This window comes from Patella vulgata, chromosome 2 (assembly GCF_932274485.2).
Source record: "Patella vulgata chromosome 2, xgPatVulg1.2, whole genome shotgun sequence".
NCBI lineage: Eukaryota > Metazoa > Mollusca > Gastropoda > Patellidae > Patella > Patella vulgata.
In genome coordinates, this window is record NC_065880.2 from 80492926 (window position 1) to 80505027 (window position 12102).

The following is a 12102-nucleotide window of genomic DNA, read 5'->3' on the forward strand; positions in this document are numbered from 1 at the left end:
CGCGTTTTTAGCTTGTGGACCCTATAGAGGTCATAATTTTTATCCGATTTAAAAAACCGTATAATTATATCACCGTTACACCCTAAGGAAGGTTGAGTTCGAATTTCGTGGAAATAGGCTCAAAATTGACAGCAAAATGGCCGCCGTTCGTTCTCAAATAGCGTTAAAATATGGTATATCAAGGTTGTGGACCCTATAGAGGTCACAATTTTTATGAAACTTGAAATATAAGTTTATAACCCAAAGATCTCGGTTCCTTTCGATCTTCGCGCATATCGGACCGTAACTTCCTGAATAATTATGGCCCCTGATTGTACGAAAAATCGCGTTTTTAGCTTGTGGACCCTATAGAGGTCATAATTTTTATCCGATTTAAAAAAACTTATTATTATATCACCGTTACACCCTAAGGACGACTGAGTTCGAATTTCGTGAAAATGGGCCCAAAATTGACAGACAAAATGACTGCCGTTCGTTCTCAAATATCCGATTTTGTTGAAACTTGAAATGTAAGTTTATAACACAAAGATCTCAGTTCCTTTCGATATTTGCGCATATCGAATTGTAATTTCCTGAATTATGGCCCTTGATTGTAGGAAAAATCACTTTCTTGCTAGCTTGTTCTCAATCCATCTCTCGAAAATGTGGGCGTATCCTGCCTGGCAGCCGCTGGTTTAATATTTAAGTTGTTTTTAATGTTTCACGATTGTCAGGACTTTGTTTCTTCAATGGCCCGTATTAGAATGATTTATGTAGGTTTTTTTTTAATATACATGGGTCTTGTGTAGGATTATGGACACAGTCAATATGTTTTAATCTCTACACAATCGTGTGTTTATTATGTAGATATTGATATCATTGTGTTCGGTAACATCTCTACAATCTTCACCAATCTCTTAACGGCTTAACGGAATTGTGGAGGGGGGGGGCTGTCATTGGGTCAAGTGGCGTTGTTACGTGACAAGGAATAGGGACGACTGTCCAACGTCGTGGGTTTTCTCCGAGTTCGCCGGTTACCGACCACTGCTAAAGAACCCTACGTGCAAGCGAATTATTGAAATAAAATTGAACCTTATGTTCTTCCCGACTCGATTAGTGTGGAGTGGTCGGTAACCCCAGTTATCTCTTGCTGACACTAGTAATTCCATCCACTTTTTAAAGTACATACCATGATTACTAAGACCAGGCATTCTTTCTCCTAATTTCACGATGAACAACTGTTGTTTATTACAAATATAACGTCAAATACATGGCAAATTTAGTGCCTATGTTTATAGCATTTCTCCCTTATTGCAATTGTTGTTGACTTTTTTGTTTACAATCGAAGAAGAGTGTTTTAATTTACATTTTCTACCATTTTCTACCAAACGGGAAGGGAATTGCTAGCCTGAAGTCAATAGAGATTTGATAAGTAAGGTTGGCGTTTCGGACTTAGTGATTGTTTCCCTTATAATCACGGGTATCAAGTGGGAAAGACGCTGACTCGCTAGCCTGGAAGTCGAGTGTTCGATCCCTGCATTTTCTGGTGTGCCCCCCCCCCACCTTATCAGTGATGCTGGACGGAGGGCCTGACAAGTACACATTGCCGTGCACGTAAAAGATACCTTGACAGTTGGAATTCGATATAAGAGGGTGCCGGTTTCACCGCAAAATCTCCCGTCTTCATTAGCCCAGTTCGAAGTAGAACAGTAGGACGTTAAACCCCATTTCATGTCATTTCATTATAATCAGTTATCGTGTAGCAATATATTTATCTAACATTTTAAAAATACAACATATGTTAGAGACGGATCGGTAATTTTTAGAAACATTGGCATCCAATGTAGACTTTTTAATTAGGGTAATATATTAAATAAGCTTGTTTGAAAGCGAAGCGTTGGGAATAGTAGACGATAAATATCCCAGAATTAATTATATTGGTAAAAACAGGAATAAGTTCGTCTAAACAGTCTTTAAGGACATGGTCTAATGAAAGACAGTTAGGGGCAAACGATTTAATTAGGTTTAAAATAAAAGTTTCATTAACCAAATTAAGATTTTACAAATAAACAGAATTTTCTAATATATCAAAATCATGAGCATTAAAATCAATAGTTTTATGTCAAACATATTTATTTAAAAGTAAATTCACAAGTAATTATTTCTCACCGTTCATCAGGTCATTGCCTCCAAATATCGAGACGTCCACTAGGAATTGTTTCACTTCTTAACATAGAACTAGTTAAATCGGCCATGGCAACTGGGAGAAGGTCAAGTTTAAGGTTGCCATTGTTTATAATTCTGATCAGTTAATTAGCTTCAAGTACTTCCAGAATAGCAATTGTCCCTTGGCGGAACATTTTGCTGCTTGTTCAGTCAGTAGTCGTCTTAGGGAATTTCAGGTGCGTGGGGGCCAAGGTGGAGACAACGTGAGGTCTCTGGGGGATTACCCAAATACAGTAGAACCAAAGCCGCAGCAATGCTTCGCACGGTCTCTTCTTCGTCATTTTGAGGGAGCCACGGTGTCTTACTGTGTCAGACGTTCGCTCGATAAACTGAAGTTACCCCGTTCCATCCCGACGTCGGCAAAGGAAGTTCGTCGGGTTTTCTGGTGAACTTAGCAATGGGAAACGTATAGTCGCTGGGATGTGTCGCGAAATATCGAGGTTCTGTGTACACATTGGCGTGCAGGTAAACGAACCCTTGACATTTGGAATGCGATATACGAGTGGGCTGTATCGGCGCCATCCGGGCAAAATTTCGCTCATAGCACACTGTATGACGTAGCCTATCCACGTTTTCATTAGCCCAGACGGAGAACAGTAGGATGCCAAACCTCATTTTATGTCCCGTTATTTCGATCGATGAATGTAGGAGAACAAAGAAGATTTGTGCCATCTATCTAAATCTCTGGACATGTATTTTGTTTAATTTTCATAAACAATATTTTTATTCAGATTTGTATATGAATAGAGATTGAGGAACATGCTTAGCCTATATTAAACCCCTCTCTATATGTATCCACTATGTATCCAATATGTAACTCGAGGCAGTTTTATCCTTGATCATTGTTCTATCACGTGTTTGACATCTAAATCATTCGACAATCATTCCCTCGGGATGTATGCTATGTCACGTGTCATCAATAATTGTCAATCTGAGAGCGTGCAGAAAATATTAGTATTCACTGTTTATCTGGCGACGATTGCTCAAAACTAAGTTATTTTATCCGTTGAACTCTTGCTAACGTGTCGTTTGTTAACGGTCCATTAAATTTCTGTTGCTGGAAAAGTCAATGTCATTATCAGTTAGCTAACGGGCTGATTAAAATAATCCGAGATAAGACTGTTTGTTCATCGACTGAATTTTAATATTTAAATTCAAATGTACATGTATAACATTAAGCGGATGATAGTTGGACAACGGTGCAGTCTGTTCAAAAAACTTTATTAAAGACAAAAAGATCACTGTAGAATGTACTACAGAAAACACTACAAAAATAACTATAGAATAGTTTATTTTTTCCTTTAGAAATTTTAGCATACATATGTAGGAAAAATATGGGATTTGCACTGCAGAAAATGTAGACTAGACTAATTGGGGCCATTATTTCCTGCAGCCTCCTCCCCCCGCAATTCTGTAAAATATTATAGAATTTAATCCTATAGAAAATTAAATATCCCCCAATCGACCAGAAAATTACACTGGTAGTCTATGACTTTTAAATATATCAGCAAGCTAACGAGATGTTAAAGTTAACGGGCCTTCAAGCAACAGATTTCCTCTCTGTTAAAGAAAACGATCCGTTAACTCCATGTTAACGAGTTGTTAAAAGTATACGGAGTTTTGATCAACCGGCCCTGAATATTTTGTGTTCTGTCAAGAGGTTTATTCAATGACTACTCTTTTCTCTGAATTTCTATTTGAGATTCGTTGAAAGCCACGAGATTCCGACAGGGCCGGTTTAACCTTGATGTTTTTTGGGGGGGGGTTTTTTGGGGGGGGGGTGTTTGGTTTTTTTTGGGGGGGGGGGGGTAGCTAAGTCAGGGCTTTATGTCGAACTGTTAGCTAAAAGTCGACCATGTTGCGAATTAATCGTATCAGTTCAGACTCGTACTCAACCGAAAATGCGTGGGGAAGTGTGTGTTTCAGCTCTCAACCGCGAGAACAATACATCTAAATTGATATTGAAAAATGTTGAAATATGTCATAAATTAATTCCATGCGTGTTTGATTGCCGGAGAGGATGGTGTCAAAATATTTGACACACGCAGAAAGGATTATTCTTGTTGCGCAGTTATAAACGTGATCTGCTAAAAGGAGGTTTAACAGATGTGCAAAGTTTTGTAGGGTTTTAATCCATCTTAATCCACATTCAAAGTAATCGTGCACTGTATTTGTAAGGAATTAATCCGTCGCACACAATTGGCATCTATCTGACGGTTGTTTCGAGAAAGGAAGTTATTTTCGTAATAACCGACAGATTATATTTAAGTGTTTAGCGATAACGTTTTCATAAATCTATTTGATTTCGTCTCCAGGCGCTTTTCATTTTTAATGTTTTATTTATATAATGGCACGATCTGAAAATATCCATTCGGTCATTTTTCAAACAGGTATTTGTCTCTTTTTCGGACGTCTTCATTAGCCCAGTCGGAACAGAAAAGTTGGACGTTAAACCTCTATTTAGTTTATTTTACTTATTTAGGAGTGATGGGGTAAATCCTCTAATTTAGTCATTCGGACGGTACGAAAAAAGGTTAGTCTATCGGGTGGGACGGAAAACCGTTAGTCGTTCGGATGGTACAAAAACCGAGGTTCCGTGTACACACTTGGATGCATGTCAAACCGCTGCGCGGGCAAAATTTCCCTCATAGCACACTGTATGGCGTATGCCCGTCTTCTTAGCCCAGTTTAGGAGCAGAACAGTAGGACGTTAAACCCCATTCCATTTCATTTATATTGTTAAGTATTGTAAATGTTGGGGATCACGGTGGGCAAGACGCTGGCTCGCAAGCCTGGAGGTCGGGTGTTCGATTCCTGCATTGGCTGAGAAAGTTTACCCAGATTTTCCGGCGTCGTTTCCCCTTGTCTGTGATGTGCAGGGACTGACAAGGACAGCTGTATAGTCGTTCGGATGGGAGGTACCGTGTACACATTGGCGTGCACGTAAAAGATCCCTTGGCAGTTGGAATTCGATATAAGAGTAGGCCGTAGCGCCGCTGGCCGGGCAAAATTTCCCTCATAGCACACTGTATGGCGTATGCCCGTCTTCGTTAGCCCAGTTTAGGAGCAGAACAGTTGGACGTTAAACCCCATTTCATTTTCATATATTGTAAATGTTCGATTTTTGGGGCAGAAACTGGTCACCAGTCGCTTCTCATCTTGTTCTTGGGGGCGACTCTCTTCGAAATAATCTTAAGATTCCGGCAACTCATGTACGAATCGTTCGTTTAGATACATTATGGGAGATTCGATAACGAGTTGGCAGTTCTCACTATAATTGTTAAAAGCTAGATAATGTAAAGGCAATTTGCTGAAAATTTCATTCAAATTGATCCACTATGAACCGAGAACTAAGCAGTGGAAATTTTCGGCTAGCCTTGATCAATATTACTAAAGTCAGTACGATAAACAGCATAGTCTCGATTATCCATTTAATCGTTGAATCGTGAAGGAAAGTTATGCAGTAAATCGGCTCACAATTAATTAATAATTAATAATTTAGATAACATTTCAGGCCTAAAGAAAGACCTGCAATAGACAGATTTAGCTCTTGCATAATGTGTGTTTACTATCGACAGTTGATCGATATATCACAATTTCAAGATGACTGACATGGCCTGGGTCCTATTTCACGAAATTTTAACTAAAGATAAAATCCAAATTTTAGTAGATACTTCAATTTTGATTGGCTAAGCACTAAAATCAATCTAATATTATCCAATCAAATTACTAAAATTTGGATTTTATCTTAGTTATAATTTCGTTAAACAGGCCCCTGGTCCGTAGTGCGACCGTACTTGTTCGATCTGGGTGTTGTCTTGACGTCTATTATGAACTTGCATAACAAGTATCTTAGATCTCCACACGTAAAATCAGGAAGAAGTAAATATTCTGAGAATGGTTTGTGATTGTTTATAGCTACTAATGAAATCGAATTTCAGGGTATTCAAAGATGACTGTGATGGCATGATGGTAAGGTCCTGGTTCATATAGTCTGCTTGTCGCTAAAAATTAATATCTCTTTCCCCCCCCCCCTCTCTCTCTCTTGATTCAAAATAATCTAGTATTTTCTGGCATTAAGCATCAGAAATAAAGTTTACGTACGTATTACATCTTCTATGGAAACTAGCTATTTGACTCATTTAATCTTCTACGGTAGTGATTCTCAACTAGTGTGCCGTGAGATCGTCTGAAGTGTGCCGTGAAATTTTGAACAGCACACTAAGAAAATTTCTCACTACAGAAGCCAGATATTTGACTGATGAAATTCGAAACACTTCAATAAAGTAAGTTCTTCCTTTTTTTAAATTTAGTTTGAGTCATTCTCTGTGTCTATGACTAGTCTGTGTCTACGGTTGTATGTCGTCTATGACTTGCCATGTTGGTATTTTGCAAAATTCAAAATATTTTTGATATATATTTAACCAGGTTAGCCGCTCTGTTTTCATGTGTTCCAAGGTGTGCCGTTGACAAAAAAGGCTGAGAACCCCTGTTCTATGGACATTAGTTCAACATACCTAATCTACAAGTTCATTGTCCAAAGGAGAAAATATCGGTTAATACGTCGTATGTACAAGGAACGAGAAAAATAAAAAATAGAAGGTAGGCGTATTAAATCGATTTAATTCAAACAATAAATCATAAACTCTATTAAATTTCAAGTTTTAACAGGAATTTATAAGCAATGGATTAGTCTGTTTGACAAGAATGTCCGGATTTTGTTTACCCAATGGCTTCTATTACATTGATTTATGTATTTGACACATCTCTTTATTTACGGTCCAACCTCGTGGGTTTTCTCCGGGTCCTCCGGTTTCCTCCCACTGCTAAAGAACCCTACGCGCCAGCGAATTATTGAAATAAAATTAAACCATATGTTAGTCCCGAAATGACCTAGTTTGTGTCGAGTGGACGTTAAACCCCATTTCTCTCTCTCTCTCTCTCCCTTTATTTAGGGATGTTTTGTGTAAGAGCTCACTAAACTTCCTACAGCAGGTCATTGTTCTGGCTTTTACATTATTATTTACACATATATTAATAAAGCAAGACCATAATTAATTCGTTGTACTTTATAACGATTAGAGAATACTTGTCGAAACGTCGTGCTATAGGTGTATAAACCGGTGATTGTATTCCATATAAATTGTGTTGTGTTTTTAATGTGCTCAATCACTAAATGGCACTCAAGGATTATATAATAAACGATTATATACGCGCCATTTAATAATTTATCGTTAAAATGGATACTCGAGACTTTGTATATTATCGTAGCATTGGTAAATGATAATAGAGACATCATATAAAAAACCTCAAATACTCCTTATTTCACTTAGAATGACGTAGTTTGACTGACACTCTCTCTATATATTCCTTTTTCAATATCTATTTTAAACTATTATAGCAAGAACGGCCATTACACATAACAGGAATCATCGAACACATCACAATTTTAATTTTTAATTTATTTTTTTTTTTGGGGGGGGGGGGAATTTGTGCATTTGGCCCTGCTACTATTTTAGATATCCATGTTAAAACCGCTGCTGATGAAGAAAAGTGGGAGGTTAGGCTAAACCTGATTAATTACATTAAACCTGTCAGGTCATTGACCAAGGCCCAAACAAGTACGCGCCGAAGGCGTGCGAGCGTCTGAGGAGGGGGGGGGGGATCGGGTGGTCTCCTCCCAGGAAAATTTTGAAACCCATTTTCCAAGCATTTCAGACCAAAGCAGAAGAAGGCAAATTTTTGATTTCCTGATACAATTAGATAATAGAATGACCTAAGAGTACTATCATTAGATGAATTTGAGAATTCTAGTACACTTTTTTTTGTGTTGTTTGTCAGTCCTTTTTTTCCTATCTTTTCTTTCTCCTTGCCTGTGTCTTGTCCTTCCTTCTTCCCCCCCCCCTCCTTTCTTTTTTTTTCTTTTTTCTTTATAGGTTTAGGCCCACTTTTTTTTAATGAGCTTCACGGACAGGTGGGCCCAGTCCGGCACTGCTCGACACAAAAATGGTTCATTTTATTCAATATAATTCGCATGCGCGAAGGCGTTTTAGCTTTATGCGTAAAACGAGAGAAAAAGTTGGACAGGCGACCATTATTCATTTTTCACGTATAAGCTAGGAGTCGAATCCACACCACTTGACTCAATGACAGACCTTATGATCTAAAGTTCAGGCGTTTAATTATTCGAATACCTATCCCCCTTTCATAACTCGGTTAGTTAAGAAACAAAGCTACACAATCCCATTTATTTCATAAAACAATGATCAAAATCGTGAATTTTCTCCATGCCATTGTGTTATAATTGGCAGTGAAGACCCAACTGCTCAATATAGTGATAATAGTTTATTGGATCCTTGACTTTCAATTAAGAGTTATGACATTGCTCGAGACGAAACTTGATAGGAAACCCGTGTAGTAAAATTGATATCAAAGAGTTCGGGCACCTTATCATTTAAAGGGACAATAACACTCTTGCTGGCTTGACATCTCCAGAAAATAAAAAATAGCCTTATTCTTAGTACTAGATGTGTTAGTGTCCTACCTGTTGTGTAAATTATCCATTAAATCCTATTTTACTTGTCCAGAGGGTTCAAAAATATTTTTTAAATCCAAGTCACATTTGAAAAGCTTTAAGTCAGACCTTTCAAATCATTTAGTTGAATTTTTCTAATTTTTTAAATTAGGTGTGGTAAGATGAAATTTGTATCATCAATTAATTGGAATATTGTAAAATAGTAAAATTTGTCGACCAGAACAAAGATTGGGACATATTATTCAGTTACAACAAGAGTGGTATTGAGCCTTTAATGGAATTATTTTTATTGACCAGTTTCAACCAGAATCTTTTAAGCAGACTGCCAACAACCATGGAAATGAAATAGGGTTTAACGTCTAACTTTTATCCACCTACTCGGCTAATAGAAACGGGCATAAAATGAAATGAAATGAAATGGGGTTTAACGTCCTACTGTTCTGCTCCTAACCTGGGCTAATGAAGACGGGCATACGCCATACAGTGTGCTATGAGGGAAATTTTGCCCGGACAGCGGCACTACGGCCTACTCTTATATCGAATTCCAACTGCCAAGGGATCTTTTACGTGCACGCCAATGTGTACACGGGACCTCGGTTTTTCGTCCCATCCGAACGACTAGACAGCTTTCCTTGTCAGCCCCTCCGTCCTGCTTCACTGACAAGGGAGAACCACGCCGGAAAATCTGGATGAACTTTCTCGGCCAATGCAGGGATCGAACACCCGACCTCCAGGCTAGCGAGCTAGCGTCTTACCCACTTAGCCACGTGATCCCCAGAAACGGGCATATGCTATACAGTTTGCTCTGAGGTACATTTTGTCCGGACAGCGGCTACGTTTTCTGTCCGATGACTACAAAAACCAGTTTCTTCCCCAGTCTGGCCTATAGTTGTCAGTGTCTAGCAAGGAAAATCGCCCAGTCGTTCGAATGGTACGAACAAGAGAGGGAACGAGAAAGGTTTGGTTGAATGTCCACTCGACATAAACTTTTTCAATTTTATTTCAATTCGCTTGCACGTAGGGGTCTTTAGCAGTGGGAGCAAACCAGAGGACCCGGTGAAAATCCACGAGGTTGGACAGGTGACCCTACTCCTTGTCACGTAAAACGGGGAATCGAAACCACGCCACTCGACCCATTAGAATACCTTATGGTTTCACGCGCACGCGTAAAACCATCAGACCACCCGAAACTTTGCCAGTTGGAATGCGAGGAATAGTAAGAAAAGATTACCCCCCAAAGCACACTGTATGGTGGATAAAAGTCTTCATTAGCCCCGTTAGTACAGGACAGTACACTGTTAAAAAAATATCCATTGTTTATGTGGCCGAATTCTGTAGTTTAACACATTTTTGCTGTTAATCGATGGCTTTTTATACGCCGACATTTTCATGTGGACGTATATTGTCGTCGTCCCTGTCCGTCCGTCCGTCCGTCCACAATTGTTTGTGAACAGTCTACAGGTCACAATTTTTACCCGATTTCAATGAAACTTGAAATATAGATTTATCACCCTAATATCTCGGTTCCTTTCGATATTGGCATCTGTCGGACCATACCTTCATGGATTATGGCCCCTGATTGTACGAAAAATCACGTTTTTGGCTTGTGAACACTGTAGAGGTCACAATTTTTACCCGATTTTGTTGAAACTTGAAATATAAGTTTATAACCCAAAGATCTCGGTCCCTTTCGATATTCGCGAAAATCGGACCGTAATTTCATGAATTATGGCCCCTGATTGTGCGCAAAAACACGTTTTTTGGCTTGTGGACCCTATAGAGGTCATAATTTTTATCCGATTTAAAAAAAAAACGTATTATTATATCACCGTTAAACCCTAAGGACGACTGAGTTCGAATTTCGTGAAAATCGGCCCAAAACTGACAGACAAAATGGCCGCCGTTCATTCTCAAATAGCGTAAAAATATGGTATATCAAGGTTGTGGACCCTATAGAGGTCACAATTTTTATCCGATTTTGTTGAAACTTGAAATGTAAGTTTATAACCCAAAGATCTCGGTTCCTTTCGATATTCGCGCATATCGAATTGTAATTTCCTGAATTATGGCCCTTGATTGTAGGAAAAATCACTTTCGTTTTAGCTTGTTTTCTATCCATCTCTCGAAAATGTGGGCGTATCCTGCCTGGCAGCCGCTGGTTTGGGGAGAAATTGGGTTAAAAGTGTGAACTATTTCTTCAAATTACGTGTTTTATGTATTTCTATGGAATGTCCGTGAAATTAGGGATAAAATATTTTATTCACTTCTATAATGGAATGACCAGGAATTTACGGATTATATCTGTTTGCAAATGCAACGATAAGTAATCCAATACATATGTAATCATTTCTAATGATTATCATGATATAGTATCCATTTCAATTTATTAACCATTATATGCAGAATTATATTTTGTAAACTTTGGTATATTACATGTCATGTATATCCAATTTCCATTATTTATAAAATCTATAAAGTTTATTGTTATTCATCATACGTTAATCAGATTGTAAGTATTTTCATAAATGTATAAAAATATGTTTTAACGCTCCCTATGTATAGGTTGTATTATCTGGTGATCAAGCACGCTTAAATCCGAATAGTATAACCGATTGGCTAGTGTAAGGCTGGTTGTCTCTATGGTAGAGTTTGCATACCCGAAACCCTTACTGACAAGCAGCGGTTTGTGATATCTTGCTCTCGAATAAGATATTCAGTATTCTTCTGTTAGTGGAAAAAGGTTGCGAATAAAGATTGTCTGCGGACGTTAAATATAGCTATTTCACACACCCGTATAAAGTCAATGGTTAATTCAATGAAACTTTTATCACTTTCATGCTCGGGAAACAAAAATTACCAGGATTTTTTTTTCCGTATTTGAAAATAGAATTTATGTTAATTGACGGAGTTTCTGTAAATTACATGAATTTGTTTTTCCTGTAATTTGGAATCATGTGTATTTTTGTAACCAAACTGATTTTTCAAAACTATATTTACCCAAAGAAAAAAAAAGTAGGACAGTAAAACCCATTCCATTGACTCAATTGGTAGAAAATTTGATAAGTAATCATGAAATTATAATTTAAAATGAATAATGCTATAATTATGGCGCTATCAAATTTTAAATAATCGCAAAACATAAACATTTATATGGAATGGGGTTTAACATTATCTTGTCAACATATGCAATACGTCAGTATTTTTTTTTTTTTTTTTTTTTATAAACAATATTTTTATTCAGGTTGTCTGAATGGGATTGGGGAACAGGCTTAGCCTATGTAAAACCCCTCTCCCTAAATAATTTGTATATATATATATATATATATATATATATATATATATATATATATATATATTATTAA